The sequence below is a fragment of the Dipodomys merriami genome, unplaced genomic scaffold, assembly GCF_024711535.1.
Source record: "Dipodomys merriami isolate MVZ:Mamm:240054 unplaced genomic scaffold, mDipMer1.0.p SCAF_3, whole genome shotgun sequence".
NCBI classification, from domain to species: Eukaryota; Metazoa; Chordata; class Mammalia; order Rodentia; family Heteromyidae; genus Dipodomys; species Dipodomys merriami.
Window position 1 is genome coordinate 103,924,737 of NW_027204492.1, and position 18,070 is coordinate 103,942,806.

At 33.4% G+C, this 18,070-nt stretch overlaps 1 pseudogene; it reads right to left on the reverse strand.

Moving 5' to 3' along the window:
• Positions 1–13,340: 13,340 nt before the first annotated feature.
• LOC138840543 (U6 spliceosomal RNA) lies at positions 13,341–13,434 on the reverse strand (annotated as a pseudogene).
• Positions 13,435–18,070: the final 4,636 nt, after the last annotated feature.

An 18,070-nucleotide genomic window follows, 5' to 3' on the forward strand; every position in this document is an offset into this window, starting at 1 on the left:
ATGATAACTATCATTAAGTAATACAGTTCACTCTTATAAGCATTTATGAATGTGTAGTTGAACATTCTAGATATAATACTGTATTCATTCTTACTATAGCAAATATACCCCCCCAAATTTAGTGAATCTGAATAATCTTGTTTTGATATTCCTGTGAATCAGGAATTAAGGAATGGCTTAGGTGCATGCTTCTCTCTCATGAGATTACATACATGAATTTGACTGGGGTGCACTCACCTGAAGCTAGGAGATTCACTCCAAGTTCTGTGCTCACTTATGCGGTTGTTGACAGACATCATATGGGTTTCTCCATAGACTTCCTTGAGTAAATCCACAACAAAGCACATATTTCCTCCATAGAAAATTATTCAAGAAAAACGAGGCTAATCTTGTATAATCTATCTGGTTTATGGAGCACACGGCGCAAACCTGACACTACAGGCAGTAACACCAGGAGAAGGGATCACTGGGTCCATTTGAGAGTTTAGCTACCATGAATATAATAAAGGATGAGGAAGATTTTCATAAACCGGAAACAGCATACCCTGATGTAATAATTCTATTTCATCTTCAGCAACGCTATATGAATCAGAAAAACAAGTCCCCTCGTCTGAATACAAAGGAAGGAAGCATGGTATATAAATGCTGTGGATCAGGGGAAAATAACAACTTCAGTGAAAGAGAAAATGAATGGGTTTGGAATATTATTATTTTCAGTTTCTATCAAGAGAGAAAAGGGAAAAGATTCTTTGTATCATTGATTTAAAATAATAAGATCCTTTTCAGCTAGTGTTGAAGGGCAGGTGGTATAATTGCCTGTTCCAAGCTAGAATAGTTAGTGCCTATCATTATAAGCACATTAAAATTATGTAAAATTGTGTGTAAAAGTCTTCATAATAATCTTTAAGTCATTTTGCCCAATCTAAAGAGGACCCTGAAGAAAGCCATCTGGATAAAATGTTAAGGCTCACTACTTGTTATCTGAATACTTTAAAAAAAAAACAGAAATTGTAGTCATACCTTGATTCTTATGAATATAGGTCTCCATTTTTTGCCATGATTTCCATTTTTGCAATGGAAATGTGGGTGTTGGAAGAACATGATTACAAAAATAATTCCCATGTAGGTGGCAAACCAATTGAGTTAAAAGGAGATAGTTTGAATACTAAGACATATTGAAGGAAAACTGTATGTACTACAATTTCTGGAACTTAAAAAAAATAGAGGCGCATTCATAACACAGGTTAAGGAACTTGGAAAAAATAGAGGCGCATTCCTAACACAGGTTAAGGTAATAGTACCAAGTAACAGCATCTGTAATTGACAGAGACAGAAGAATTCAGTAAATGAGGAAGAAAAAAAATAGGAATATTTTCTTTTTTTGAAATGACACAATTTTTGTTTACACACAGAGCCTACAACTTCATTACTGTTAATATTTTGTTTGTATGATCTTTAACTGCACAGTACACAGTACACAAACATGTTTATCTCTCAATCATGATAATTGTGATGTTTTGTAGAGCAATTGCAAATCTCTATGTTGAAAAAAAATCGCATGGCAGATGAGAAATGGATATTCCCTTAAGAGTGCTTTATTAAAATGGAAATTATGATTGGAAAGGTTGTTACCTAAGAATAGTGAGCAATAAATAGCACTTTTGTGTTGCTAATTTGCTTTTGTTTGCTGTGTTTTATTTGGTTTGATAAATAAATACATCAAATTTTAGTTACTGTACATGGTTTATAAATAATAGAAAAATATAAGATAAATTCTTGATATTTGAAATATAACTATTAGGTACAACATTAGAATAAATTTTAAAAAATCAATATTTAGTATGAATGTTATACCCTTTGATCATAATTCTGACTCCCCCTTCAATTTTTATAACAATTTATTGGCCATCATTAGGGACATTATGGTAACTGGGCAGAATATTGGTCTTGAATTTTGACCTAGACCTACTGCTCCTATTACTGGCTATATAATATTTGGGAATATGCAGCTGTACTCCTAAGTTGTGAAATGAAAGTAATGACAACTGCCCCCCCCCAAAAATTAGAAGACTTAAAGGAAGAACGAAGTTGCAACAGTCTGGAACCTGAAAAGCATTACACAAATGTTCGTTATCAGCCTTTTCAGCCATGTCCTGGAATATAGTTTCTTTCCTTTCATGATTTATTCTCACTCTTTTTTGAGTTTTCCCACTGTCATTCTTCCTGCTCTCATAGTACTGAACTGTAAACAGTTTCTTCATTTAGAGCTGACCTACACTTTAATGGTCCCAATATGCTAGGAACTAAAATCAAAATAAGGCAACCAAAAACTACCACATTAAATATATAAGGTTATATTATAGTTATCTGTTCTAAAAAACATGACTGTAATAATGGAGCAAATTTGTCAATTTATAACCTTGTTGAGAATGTTCTGAATCATCTACTTGGTCATTGATGTCTCAGTTTCTGGTTGAAGAAGTCTTAGAATTGTGAAACTAGAGTAAATAAAATATTACAGTATTGTGGATATGTGAATATGATGTTTACTTATGTAAATGTATTTGTACATTTTATCACATATTACAGATACCCTATATGCACGTATATATGCACATAGTCCCAGATAAAACTATGTTGTCATGGATTTTGTTTATACCTTATTTGAAATCATTCTCCAAGTTGGAATGTTCTAAAAATACAACTTTATTTGTTCAATTTCATGTAATAGCTCACTAGAGGATCAGAATCATAATGTTAGAATCATTAATGACAGACTGAAATATACATGTATCAAATATACAGTATCAAACCATATGATGTACTCTCCTGCATTCGCCCTTTTTCCTGAATGTCTTCTACACTAGCATATAAATACCTTTGGAGCATAAATCATATCCTCATTTTCTTTGCATTACAAAATAACCAGCATAAGATTTAAACAATATTATTTCACATACAGTAGTAACAATTTCTGTCCTCTTTCTTACACACATACACACATGAAGGATGCCTCTTAAAATTCTCAAATTTTAGTTAGCTATAACATACAAAGCCTTGAAGTGACCCATTGTATTTATTTTTGTTTTCACTTGATTCTATCATTGTATATCTCTCACCACAAACCATATTTCCACAGTGCATTTCCATTGTACCATTATACCACAAAGTTTCCACGTTCCCAGTTGCAGTCAATTAAGCTCCTTGCCCCAACACTTAGAAGTCATTTACCTATTTACTGTATCTATAGATTTTTTTCTAATAATTTCAGATCAATTTAAAATTCAATGTGTGATCCTCTGTGATTTTTTAACTATTTTCTTAATTTTATTTTCTTGTAAAGATGCTGTACAGAGGGTTTACAGTTACGTCAGTAAGGTAATGAGTACATGTCTTGTTGAGCATTTTTACTCCCTCCTTTGTTTTTCTCCTACTATCCCCTCCTTCACTTCTCCCCACCTCCCCAAAGTTGTAAAGTTCATTTCCATCATAGTGTCTTGAGAGTATCATTGTTGCAATGGGTCATCCTGTATCCTTGTTTTTGTGTTTTGTTATTCCCCTCCCCCCCCCCCAAATTAGACAAATGAATATACAAGATTCAGGGTACCAAAATCAAATACAGTGACAATAGGGATATACCATAGGAGGAAAAATATACAAAAGAAACCAAAAAAATCACATAGTACATTTAAAACAACAACAAAAAAAACCTCTTGTCCATATCTTGGAGTTTATTTTGCTTAGCATCCTCTTTTTTTTGGGGGGAGGGGTCCAGTCGTGGGGCCTGAACTCTGGGCCTGGGCGCTGTCCCTCAGCTCTTAAGCTCAAGGCTAGCGCTCTACCACTTGAGCCACAGCACCACTTTCAGCTTTTTTCTTTTTGCTTATGTGGTGCTGAGGAATCGAACCCAGGGCCTCAGGCATGCAAGGCAAGCACTCTTCCACTGAGCCACCTTCCCAGCCCCATTAGCATCATCTTATATGGTCAAATATGCATAGCTTTAGAGCTTTTCTGCTCTTCTGATAAGATTATATTAGACATATACTAATTGTTGAAAATAAGAGAAACCTCTATTTCTTTGGCTCTGGCTTACTTCACTTAATATGATTTTTTTCCCCAAGTGTTTCCATTTCCTAATAAATGGGGCAGTGTCATTACCTAAGATATGGAACCTCTGGGATTAAAAAAAATCATTTAATATCATGATTTAAAGTTTCAGCCATGCTGTAGTCTGTATCAGGAATCTATTTCCTTTTATTTTGGCTTAAAGATACTCTGTTCTTCAGATATGCCACATTGTGTTCGTTCATTTGCCCTAGCATTACAGGCCTACCCTTTAAGGGGAGTTTAACTTTATTTTGTTTAACTTTTATTTTGTTAGATTGAGGAATAATTCCTAGCCCTGGCTACCCTCTAGCTGCATGAAAGAACCTTTTAATAAAATATTTAAGAGGCTTTCTGATTTTTATGCTTAGCTTTTAATTGTCAGTGTGTCATTATAAAACTTTTTAACCTCCACAGTATCGCTTATATTTAATATCATCTAAGTTTTTCTACTGTTTTTTTGCAACGATTTCTCTCATTTTTCTCAAATACCTGATACTCAATTCCTTTTATTACAATACTGCTGCAGTTCATCACAGAATAACATTTAGCAGTTGATCTTTTACTTTATTCTATAGTGCATATGTTTTACCTACCATTAGTGCTGAAATCTTCAATGCCAGTTGGATTGTGCAGCTTATAGCTAGTCTATTGGGTCATTCTTTCAGCTATCAAAGGCAAGATTCTCTAAGATGCAGACTTTAACATGAAAATTAGTGGGTAAAAAGTTCCTCAAGGAGTACTCTTAGCATCAATACCTGTCAGGAGGAAGGGAAGCAAGTGGAGAAGGTCAGCTTGTATTGTGGTGTTAACAAAAGCCTCATGCAATTGAATAGGGAGCTCTAAAGCTGGGATGACTCTACACACTTATCCAGAATTGGAGAAAAGGACATAGAGCTAATTCCTTCACCTCAGTCGATTGTGGAAGAGGGCTGTCTATCAGCATCACTTTAGCAGCTGTGGAATAAATCTTTCCATTCTAAAGGAAAATCCAGGCGGTATACAACAGCCTCTACTCTGAAGAGCCAAAAGGATTTTCTGACTGATGAGATGTGTGAGGCAAATGGAGGCATCAAGGATGACTCCAAAGATTTTAGCCTGAGAAGGATAGAATTGTTAACTGAGATGACAAAGGCTATAAGGGAAGCATTTTTTTGAGGGGGATTTCAGGATTTTAGCTTAAGTCACGTTGGATGTGAGATGTCGATTAAACTAAGTAGATATGTCAAGTTGACAGTTGGATATATAAGTCTGTCAAAGACTCAAGGTGATTTTATTAATAACTGCCAGCATTTTTGACTTCACTTTTCAAATTTTGTGTTGTTATTTTGGTTTTTCTTTTGATAACTTTTGAAAATATTTTCAATCAACTTTCTTAGTACAACTATCTGGGTTTATTTACTGAAATACTAGAAAAATAAGAATGACTTTTTTTGGTTTGCACACTATAATTTGACAACTTAAGTATGTTATCAATTCCTTGGTATGATAAATTGTTTTTACATTCTACTCTCTTTTTCATACAAGTGTATTTATGAAGATGTTTACATTAATTGTCTTCATTTCATCTTTAGTATATTCTCATAGGGCCCAGGATTTAGTTATTCTGAGTTGACATACCGTGGAATATAATCAGTTCCAAAAATCCAACTATGACCACACTTTGAAGGCGCTAGATGAATTGTTGAGATTTACCCATTTCTTAACCACTTAGACTTATGAGTACTTGTTTGTTTTGTGTGTATGTGCTTATCCTGTGGCTTATTTCAGTGCCTGAGCATAATCCTGGAGCTTGTTTTGCTCAAGGCTAGTGCTCTACCACTTGGCTTCACCTCTACTTTCCGCTTTTTGTTGTTGCTACTTAGAGATAAGAGTCTCATGGATTTTCCCATCTGGCCAAGCTTCAAACCATGGTCCTCAGAGCTCAGCCTCCTGAGTAGCTAGGATTACAGGTATGAGCCACTGACAACTAGCACTCTCATTTATTTTCTTAAAATGTTGCATGTATAGATGTTTTAGAACTTACTTATATTCTTGGTGAACATTGTTTCCCTAGGTATGCAGATTTATTTTGCATACTTAATGTCTATACAGCTGAAAATATATTATGTCTTAATATCTATTATTCTAGATGTTTTTCTTCTTACTTTAGATTCTAGACATTATTTTTGTTTGGCTATTTACAAAGATTAACAAAGCTTTCAGTCATTCAAATGTTTTATTATCAATTATAATTTTGATTTGTGTTCAAATTGTGTAAAATTTACAGATTCCATATAACTAAGAAGAATAAATTCAAATAGTAAATCCACAAAAGTATATATACAAAGATGTAGGTGATTAGAATGAATATATGGGCAGAAACCATAACAAATTTTATATTGAATTCTGCATTTATGAAAGTCTATTACTGAAGATGTATTTGGGTTCAGGTTGTACAAACTCTTTACTCTTAAATTACAACAGTTGCAAAGGAATATGTTTTATTTTATCGTAGATGTGTTTTCAGCCATATCTCTATAGATGAACTTAGTAATAATAATAAAACCCAACAACTTGGTAGACAGAATTTCGCAAGATTAAAAGTGAGAATCATACCGAATCTGTTTCTAGCAACCTAAATCCCTAGAAATGTTTTTCAATTAAAATTTGGTAACAAGATCAGGAATTAAACTTGGAAGAGAAACTAGATTTTAAAAACATGCAGATTTTTAGCCGGGCGCTGGTGGCTCACGCCTGTAATCCTAGCTACTCAGGAGGCTGAGATCTGAGGATCGCGGTTCAAAGCCAGCCCGGGCAGGAGAGACCGTGAGACTCCTATCTCCAATAAACCACCAGAAAACCGGAAGTGGCGCTGTAGCTCAAGTGGTAGAGCGCTCGCCTTGAGCTGAAGAGCTGAGGGACAGCGCCCAAGCCCAGAGTTCAAACCCCACGACCGACAAAAAAAAAAAAAAAAAAAAAAAAAAAAAAAATGCAGATTTTTAAAAGTCAATGTGCTGACTAAGCAAGACCTTGAGCCCTACCCTAGAGCCATTTTTAATAAATACCTGCCACACAAAATTCAAGGTTTCAATTTGCCATTTATTTCCCATTGTGAATATTGATTTTCTAGGGAAATAATGAAATGTGCTGCTGTGGTCCTTTGTGCTTTATTGACCAAATAACTTTAATTGATCAAGAAGACTTCTATACTATTCTTTAGGTTATATTATTACAGATTTTCATAAAGTTCCTTCAGTGTTGATCAGTTGCAAGTCTATGTGTGTGTGTGTGTGTGTGTGTGTGTATATATATATATATATATATATATATATTTAAAAATAAGCAGAACTCCTAATATATAGTTATTATCTGGTTTATGGGCATGCCTTGGCCCAAATAAAACCTTCAGTGAATTTTATAGTACTTCATGAAGAGCTTGGTAATTAAGCTCATGTTTAAATGAGAACAGGCATGACAATACAGTGCACTTTATCAGAGCTTTCAGCTTTTGCTGACTGCATCCAAAACTATAGAAGCCAAAAATATTCTAAGATATATTTATTACTAAATTATAAATGAAACTTATTGTTAAAGATTTCTTCTAAAATATGGTATCATAGTCAAGTTTAAAATATCTTCTATCTCACCAAAGAAACTATAAAATCTGTTATATTTATCGTCTATATTGCTTATCATGTTCATTTAATATTAACTTAATTTTTCTTGCATATTGATTATTATCAGCAATTTGAAAATAAGTCTTGTTTATCTAAAATAAAAGTCTGACATAATATTTTTGAGAGAAAACAATTAGTCACTAAATAGAGACAAAGATAAACACTTATGATTTTCTCAATATCAACTGGCAGAGGAAAATTGCTTGGTAGCCTGTGCAACCTTAACTATTGTTTCTTACTTTACCTACCCAACATTCTATTATATACTGAAGCCAAGATACAATAATGAAGCAGTAAAATAAGCTATATATTACCAGTTCATACTTTAAAGAAGATATTGACTATGACAATCATAGAAAGTTGGATTGCTATCAAGCACATCAGACTTGAGATTGTAAAACAAAACAATACACAAAAGAAACCTTTTTTAACACAAGAAATAATTTTACTGTAAATTTAGAGATACCTTTGGGATGATTCTGAAACACATGAGGCAATCTAATGCTAGGAACATGATGGGCAAGAGCAGGGCTTTAGAATGAGAGGAAAGGATGGGAGAAAAGGATAAGGTAAAGTGGTACTCACTAGACTAGACACTATGTGAAAAATGAAATTGTAGTGGGAATGGGAGGGAAAAACTGGGAGAGAGCAAGGAAGTGCAGTGGAGACATGATTCAAAAAGAATTGTATTTATGGGGCTGGGAAAGTGTCTCAGTGGTAGAGTGCTTGCCTAGCATGCATGAAGCCTTGAGTTCGATTCCTCAGTACCACACACACAGAAAAAGCTGGATGTGGTACTGTGGCCTGAGTGGTAGAGTGCTAGCTTTGAGCACATTGAGGCTCAAGGACAGTGCCCAGACCCTGAGTTCAAGCCACAGGACTGGCACAAAAGAAAAGAAAAGAATTGTATTCACTGCTCATTAGCTGATTCATGTAACTGTAACCTCTCTGTATATCCACTACAGTGACATTTTAAAAGAATATGAGAAAATGAATTTTATACATTATATTTTTATGACCTTTAAGGAGTTCTACAATAGAGTTGCCATTCAACACAAATGAGTTTATTAGTACAATGCATCTTGAACAATATCACCCCTTTTCTCATTCTCTCCCATTTCTCCTAACTCCTCACTTAAATTTTCTAAATTTCATAAGATATGCTTTAAATTTTATGGTTGTAATTTCTACCCCCCCCCAATTTCTTTCTTAATAAACTTTTAGAGATGAGAGGAAAGGGTGCACACACACACATACACACACACACACACACACACACACACACACACACACACACACACGTGCACACCAGTACTAGGACTTGCACCCAAGGCCTTGTTGCTGTCCCTAGGTGTTTTGAGCCATTTCAGCTCTTAGGTGTTTAATTGGAGATATGAAACTTATGGCCTTTTCTGCCTGGTCTGGCTTTGAACCACTATCCTCAGATCTCACCCTTATGACTAGCTAAGATTACAAATGTGAGACACTAATGCCTGACTAAATGAAACTTTCTTGTTAACATGCATTGTAAGGAGTCATATCAAATTGTGTGCATTCCCATTATGAAATAATATCACTGATCAACAGGAAATCTTTTTTTTCAACAGTAAATCTTAAGAACTACAACATTTATCTCAAGAAACTAGAAAAAAATGAAAAAATCCCAAAGCAAACCAAAAGGAGATAATAAATCAACTTAATTGCTAACACAGTAGAGACAAACAATGAAACCAGTGACTGGTTCTTTGAAAAAAAACAATAAAGTTTGCAAGACTCCAGCAAAACAGATAACCATAAAAATGGTGAGAACAAAATTTACTAATATGAGGAATGAAACTGTACACATCCTTACATTAAAAGTCTACTATGAAAAATAACAAAAGATCGCTGGAAAGTCAGGAAAAAGCAGATGTAAGCACATGGAAAGGCATGTCATATTCATAGGTTGGAAATCTGATGATACATAGTGAAGATGTCATTTTCCCCTAAGTTGTTCTACAGGTCTAACAAAATTCAGTCCAGGTATTTCAAACAACACAAGGCAAACCACAGGCACCAAGTTCCCAGTGTCATACTTACTGCTGCATCTAATTGACTTTTTTGGTTTCTTCCTTAATTAACTCCTGCATAATTAATAAATTATCAAGTAGATCCAGACTGAACAAATGTAGTTTCTCAAATGTGCTATTTTATTTTCTCAAAACTTCTTTAATTTCATGTTTTCCTGATTTCTGGCTTAGGGTTCATTAATTTACTCAACAATTTCCTTTTCTATGCATTTATTCTATAATACAGCAAATGAATAAAGATTTACCTTCCCTTAAGTTCTTTGCTATGCAGTAATTCATATATTTTTTAAATGGAGAAATCATTTACATATTAGGCTTTATTTGCTCATAAATAATTAAAGCCAATGGATTATGAATTTGTTGACAAAGTATGAGTTTTCAAGCATTTGTTCAGCAAATAAGCATTGAGTAGGGATGGAGATGTAACCCAGTGCTACTCTGCTTCCTTACCATGTGTGAAGCTACAAGCTCAATCCTCATAATCACAAAATAACAATTACTAAATGAACAAATGTGTGCACTGTGTAAGTCATATGCCTTAATATTTGAAATGTACTGAAAATTTTATACTTATGTAGCTTAATATTGCTTGTCATGGATATTAAAAAATATCATGTTAATCTTTTACAGTTCCAGACTGGTAATTTCTAAAATTTTCATACTTTAAGATCTTTGATATTATTTTAATCAAGTGATAGAAAAGATTTACTAAATCATACATTGGTTTAATCTGTAGCTAAAATTATTCTGCAATTGGAAGATTCCTCCAAATATCCCGGTTACTCAGTATTATCTATAAGTTCAGCCAGAGAGCTCATTTTCATTCAACACTGGAGGACAGTCATCTTTACATTATCTTCTTAAAATTGTAGATCTGAAACTCAGAGATCAAGTACCATAATGTTATTTAACTAATATTTTAATTTTTAGTATATTAGAAATGTATTTATGCTTTTATTTCCTTTGGATGCTTGGCCAGTGAAATTTTTATTTCAATTGTAACCATTCTGAAGTTATTAGAGATGAGGGTTATTTTCTGTGTTAAATCAATAAAAGTTAAATATTATATTTGGGTGTTTCATAGCTTTTTATTTCTTTGGTGTCTGTCTTGGGGCTTGAATTCAGGCCCTGGGAACTGTCCCTGAGCCTCTGAGCTCAAGGCTATTGCTTTACCACTTTAAGCCACATCCCCATTTCCAACTTTTTGGTAGTTTATTGAAGATAAGAGTCTCACAGACTTTCTTGCCTTGGCTGACTTTGAACTTGCAACCCTCAGATTTCTGCTTCTTGAGTAACTAGGATTGCAGGAGTGAGCCACAGGCACCCAGGTTTCATAGTTCTTTTAATAAGACCATGAGATAATTTCTCAACCTAATTGCTGGTTCAAACAGTTTCTGGAATATAAGTTTACATGCACACTGCAAAATTGGCTCCCTAGATGTACTTATTTGGGCACATAACAGCTGCTTTTAATTGATTGTGTTACTACATCTTTACCAAATCAGTATTTAACTGTATAAATGTTAATAAGTTGATGGTTATAAAAGTGTCACTTGCAATTCTTTAATAAGAAGTTAAACATTTATTTGTATTTTAGCCATGTGTATTTGTCTTTTTTTTTTAAACAGACTGATCATGACCCTTGTATAATTATTTCTGTTTGATAATTTGTCTCATTTACACACTACACACATATACACATCATACCACACCACCTAAATATGAAATTGTCTAGACTGTTAGATCTGGTTTAAATAATAGAGCTTTTACATTAAGCATAGATAATTATTTTGTAAATCAGGATTGAATATTTTGTTTATAATGTAAAATGGCAATCATAACATTTCCTCTTATCTGTTTCATTTACATATATATATGTATATATAAACATTGTTTAGTGAAATTACCCTTTTTTTATTCTACTTGCATTACCGTCACTAAAATCACTGATATTTGTTGGGTGCCTAAAATGTGCAAGTCATTTCCTCACATACTAGGTTCTCATAAATAAATACGTATAATCTTTATTCTAAAATCTTTGTTCTAACTCATACACTTATTTTTCATATATTAATATCTTATTTCTAACACTTGTTTACTTTGGTTTTTATGCCAATAAATTACACTGCTTTGAATTTTCTTATCAGTATTATTCTGATATGAAATATATTTAACCATTACTTCTCTTGAAAATTTAAAGAGCATTGAAATTAAATTCTTAGTCTCAAATCACCGTCCATGAAACTATCAGTGCTTTTCAACTTTTAGTGGATTATTTCCTCACTTCTAAAAAATCTATTTACATGTTATCATGTAATTGTTTAGTTTGTCACCTCTGGGATTATACTTTTGATAATTTACGTCAGTTCTAGAATACAATGCACTTACTCTTGATTTTTGAAGAATTTTGCATATTATTTTAACATGTCTTTCAACTGTCTTCCTATCTGCTTTTTTTCCCTTTCTTTATTTTTAATTTTGCTTAGCATAGTACCTATCCATTTAAATATTTTAATCAAAAATTTATAGAAGTAAAAAAATTTATATAAGTAAAATAATTATTATTAGAATTTCAATTTTTAAATAATATTGATTCAAGACTTTAAATTTTGCTTATTATGTTTCATTATTTAGTCTAAAACTTAATGATGAAGCTATAACAGTTTAAAAAATATTTTTCTTTAGGACTTGATTTAAAGAGCATGGAGTTTTTTTCACTGAGAATAGTTCTAACATTATCTATCTTAATACACACATCAGTCATATTGTCTCTACATTCTTCAGTGCTGGTATCCAATATAATTGATGTATGAACGGTGTTTCATTTTTTAATATTTTGAGATGATTTTAGATTTTTCTTTTTCGTTTTTTGCCTTCTGGCCTTTTTCCTTTCTGTGTGGTCTAGCATTTGCTCCATTTTAGTCATTGCTTTAATGTTACTTTAAAATTTTGTTATCAGGTGCTAGAAGTGCATGTTATTCAGAACCTACAGTTTGCAATGTGCTCCACCAAACTTCCAACTGCCAATGTCTGCATCTAACCGCCACAGAACTTACATTGAAATTAGAAAGTGTTTCCATTTCCATGTAGCAGTCCCGATGTTCTACTGAGTTATTACATGACCAGCAACTCTCAACCAATGACTTTTGGAGTGGGAAGGTTTGGTCATATTTTATACCAATTGTCAAATTTTATTCATATGATTAATCTGTATTAGGTAGCTTAATTATTCCCCTGTTATTGAATAATTTGTATTACTGTAGATCTTCTTTTCTCCCCTGCTTATTTCCTTTTGCTGTTTGTTTGCTTTGTCTTTACTAACAAACAAATTTCACTGGAATTCTTGCCTTAAGACCTGTTCTTGGAAGAATTAAAAACAGAAAAATAATATTAAGAAACTTATTTACAAATTCTTTTCTGAGGAATTATCTGGTATATGTCTGGCTTGAACCCAGGGCTCCATGCTCTTAATTTTCATTTTATTTTTGTATTTTATGTTTTTTAATATAAAAATATAGAACATTTGACGAATTTGCATAAGGACCCTGCTAGTCTTCTCTGCATTATTTCAGTTTTAGTATATGTCCTGCCAAAGTGAGGATTTTTGTTTTTGTTTTTGTTCAAAGCTGCTGATCTACTACTTGATCCACACCTCCACTTTGGCTTTCTGTTAGTTAATTGAAGATAAAGTTTCACAGATTTTTCTGCCCAGGTTGATTGTGCACCAAGATCCTTAGATCTCTACCCCTGCTATGATTACAGGTAAGAGCTACCTATGCCTAGCTTAATTGTGTTAGTATGACATTAAAAATGACTTATAATTGCCTTTTTCAAGAATGGCATTTTCTTGTTTTTACCACCCCTGCCAAGTATATACCCACATATAGGAAATAAGAAAACAAGTGTCACTGGGCACTAGTGGCTTACAACTATAATTTTAGTTACTCAGGATGCTGAGATCTGAGGATTGCTATTGAAAGCCAGACCAGGCAGGAAAGTCCATGAAACTCTTAGATTCAATTAACTACCAAGAAGCCAGATGTAGAGCTGTGCCTCAAGTGGTAGAATACTAGCTTTGATGAAAAAGGCTCAGGGATAGCAACCAGGCCTGAGGTCAAGTAGCAGGATCTCTGTCTCTCTGTCTCTCTGTCTCTCTGTCTCTCTGTCTGTCTGTCTGTCTGTCTGTCTGTCTCTCTCTCTCTCTCTCTCTCTCTCTCTCTCTCTCTCTCTCTCTCTCTCTCTCTCTCTCGCACACACACAAATAAGAAAAACAAGAAAAGAAGTATCACATCTTTGATGACTCAACAACCAATACACTAATTTGTATTACTCTAATATTTCTGAATTTATTCACCATTTTTGTTGTTAGTCTCACTACTTATGCAAGATGATTCTGATTTAGGAATAAGCATAGTTTATTTTTATTTGTCAAAAAATAGAGTTACTGTAACTCAGAAAGAGTAGAGCTTGGGATGAGAAAAAAAAACAAAGAAAAGCTACTAAATAGTATTTAAAAGTGAAATGTGAGCTCAGACACGAGGTATTATTTTCTTGACAATCATCAACAATGATGTATTTTATCCTGTGTAAATTTTACCTGTTAGTTAGCAATTCTTTTCTGGCACTGATCGTTGATTGTTGCTAAGCAATGACTGAAAGCTTGTATCTTTTCATTTTACCATTTGCTACATAAAATTCCTTGTATGAGTCTTTGCCAAAATGTTGCTTTGCATTTTCAACAAAATTATACTTCTGAAAGTCTTAATGTATTTTTTCTTATGTATGGAGGGAAAAAATTTGTTGGGTCACTGACTTAACAGCATTTTTCAACTTATCATTTTTCAATATGGACACACACACACACACACACACACACACACACACACACACACACACACACACACACACACACACACACACACACACTGAACACACTTAGCTGAACTAGATCTATAAAAGAAAAGCTGACCACGTCACCACTATGACATAGCTCAGCTCATTTTGCTGCAAGAGATGCCAGCTGGGGACTGGATCTTTGCTGCATGTTTTGAGCACAGTAAAAGGCCAATTATGAGCATAGGCATAATATTTTCCAATCCTACTAGTAATTTCATTTTCTATCTTAAAAAATTTATCGTGATTGAGAGTGATTTCTTTCCAGATCAACTAAAACAGACATGTCAGAATTTTGGAAAAAAGTGATAACTGCAATCACAGGAAAAGAGTTCAAACCTTGGATTGAGGTGTAACAAGTTCTTGAGAAAACAGAGGTCTGCAAAAGCTCAACTAATTTGATTGGCATGTTGAGTGTATTTCTCATAAACCCCAGAAAAATGCATATATATAATCTTTCAAAATAGAGCCATTATTAAATCATCACTCAACATATTATGACCATGAACTCTTTCCCAACATTTTTGGGCCTTTCCCCTTATATGTAACAAAATTCTTTCTATGCCATTTCTCCCTTCCTGCCCTCTTTTCTTCTTCCTGTTTACTTTCTTTCTTCCTTCTCCCTCCCCCTACTTCCTCTCCCCTCCCCTTCCTTCTTTGCTCCCTTTTCTCCCCTTTCTCCACTTTCTTTCTTTGGCTATTCAAGCTCTCTACCACTTGAATCATGCCTCAGTCCTTTTTGCTTTTAGGATAGGGTTTTGTGCTTTTTTCCCAAGCTGGCCTCAAACCATGATACTCCTACCTCTGCCTCCTGAGTATCTAGGATATAGACATGCACCACCACACCTGGCTCATTCCCCAAAAAATCTTATGTTGTACTTTATTTCCCAGTGGTATTATTTTCTATCATCAGTACACATGAAACTATCTTCTGAATTTATTTCATTTCCACACGCAGTACATTTACTTTGTTCTTTATTCTCTCTTGTTCATTAGAGAATGATTTTGTTTAATGAGAAAGTAATCATATTGTGCCAAATTTTCACATGCTTCAAAACAGATATATAGATATAGATATAGATATAGATATAGATCAAATTGGGTAGCAGAGGTAGGAAAAGGCAGTGACTTACCCTTTTTGTAGAAAGTATTAAATTCCTCATTTATGTACTATTGCTCTTCCTTCCATAGGCAAAAAGCTTGTGATTTAAATGCTAGAATAACTAAAATGTTCCACTTGCTAATATCAGGTAAGTACACTAATGACATACTAGTGATAACTACATGTTATTTTACTAATAATAAACTAATAATTATTAAATACTATTCTAAAAATAAACCAAAAATGTCCGCTGTAGTACTCTTTTGGTAAATGAGTTACGTTTAACTATTTATCTACTTCAAGGTGAGTACATAAATTGTCATGCAAATAAAAGAGTTACTTAGTTACATTTAGCAAAGAAATGCTGATATTTACTAAGGTAGAAAGAAATCAGTGAATTTTATTTTCTTTTGAAAGGATTTCACTTAAATGCTGCCATTTGCATCTCTGGAAGACAGTTATTCAATTAATACTCATTGAGTAGATATTGAGGGATAAAATGAAAATACAAAGTCAAAAGACGATTATTCTTGAAAATTACTTTAGATTGATTGATAGCTGTATAATGTAATGAATATTTGAATGTGGTGGGTTCCTAACTGAAGATTTACAAGGTGTGCTAGAATTTTAGAGGAAGAAAAAAGTAATGTAATTTGTTGCAATCTGGTACGATTTCCTCATTGTTGACTTGAATTTTTAGCTACACCTTTACAGATGGTATAGATTTGGTTTCATGGGATGGCATCGCTGGGAGAGTTGAGACAAAGGCACTGAGGAGTGAAGAATTATTTCTTGTTCAGGAGAAGCACAGTAATTTATTTGGGCTAGAACACAGAATATGTGAGACAAAACATTGAGAGATAATTTTGGAAAGACAATTGGATACCAGATGGCATAATATCTTGCATACTAGCAATTAGGAAATGAAATACATAATTCTTGCCTTCTAGACTATTAGAATAAAAATATTTCATGAAATATTTAAAGCTTTCTAGTATACTAACACAGTTATGAAAGGTCGACATGTCCTATGAACAACATAAAGTATGTTTATTTTTGCCTTATCTCAGTATAGCAACAAATCTGTGTGCTTTCACAATATCTTTGCTATCCCTAGATTAATGAAATTAATTTAGTGTTTAGCTAATTGGGGTTTTCAATTGACATAATTAGTTTTGTTTAATGATAAATATAATCCATACTTGCAAAAGGAACTCACTTTTATTTGTCATGGGTCCTATTAGTTAATTGTTGAGATAGTTTATATTCATTTTGGCAAACAGTAAAATGGTAAATGAAATCAATTCAATAATTAACATGAATGGAATGAAGAAACTAACCAAATAACAAAATCCAGTTTTTAACTACTTGTAGTCCATTAGTGCAAACCAAGTCACTTCTCAGTTACATATAATTATGCTATATTGCAAGAGTAGTGTAGAATTTTTATAAAAATCCAAATAACTAAAAATCTTTACTATAAATTTTGTGGACAAAGTAATGTAACTGCTACACAAAGACCTGTAGCATAGGAATTTGAAACTGAACAGCCGTTGGATATGAGGAGCTATTCACACATTTTGCCTGTGTGAAGCTGTGAATCCTAGACCGGACCCTTGCCATTTCTGCACTCCAGCTGATAACATATGGAAATATATAAGAACTATGCAAGACTTGCTATTTGACTGGATACAATAGGTGAGAGAGAAATATTAAGGCTGAACCCTACCTAGATTTTGGCTTGCATTCAAATGACTTGCAGTTTGCAGAATTGGCAGAAAGGATAAGAAAAGCAAGGTTGGGAGATTTTTTTAAATCTCAATTTGGTGTCTTACATGATTTTGAAATATTTTTTATTCATTTAGCTAGAGATGACAAGAGTCTCATTGAATATTGAGATGCAGAGTTCGGAAAACACATCTATGACAGGAAGATGTATATTGGCCACTGTCAATATTTAAATTGTCAGTCGAAAGTACGGGAATAAACTATACTTCTCAAGAAAACTTAAGAGGAAATTTCTGTCTCAAGATTGAGAAATGGGATATTTGATCACTTACTGGCCTAGGAAGGGGTTTAATCATACAAATTAGACCTAGGGAGAATAATGAAGAGTGTAATGACATTTAGAAAAGGTGACAGAAATTTAAGATTTGTTTTTGGTTCCTGTGAAAATATCTTTGGGATTTTGATTGCAATTGCATTTAATCTGTAGATTTATTTTCAAGAGTATAGCCATTTTC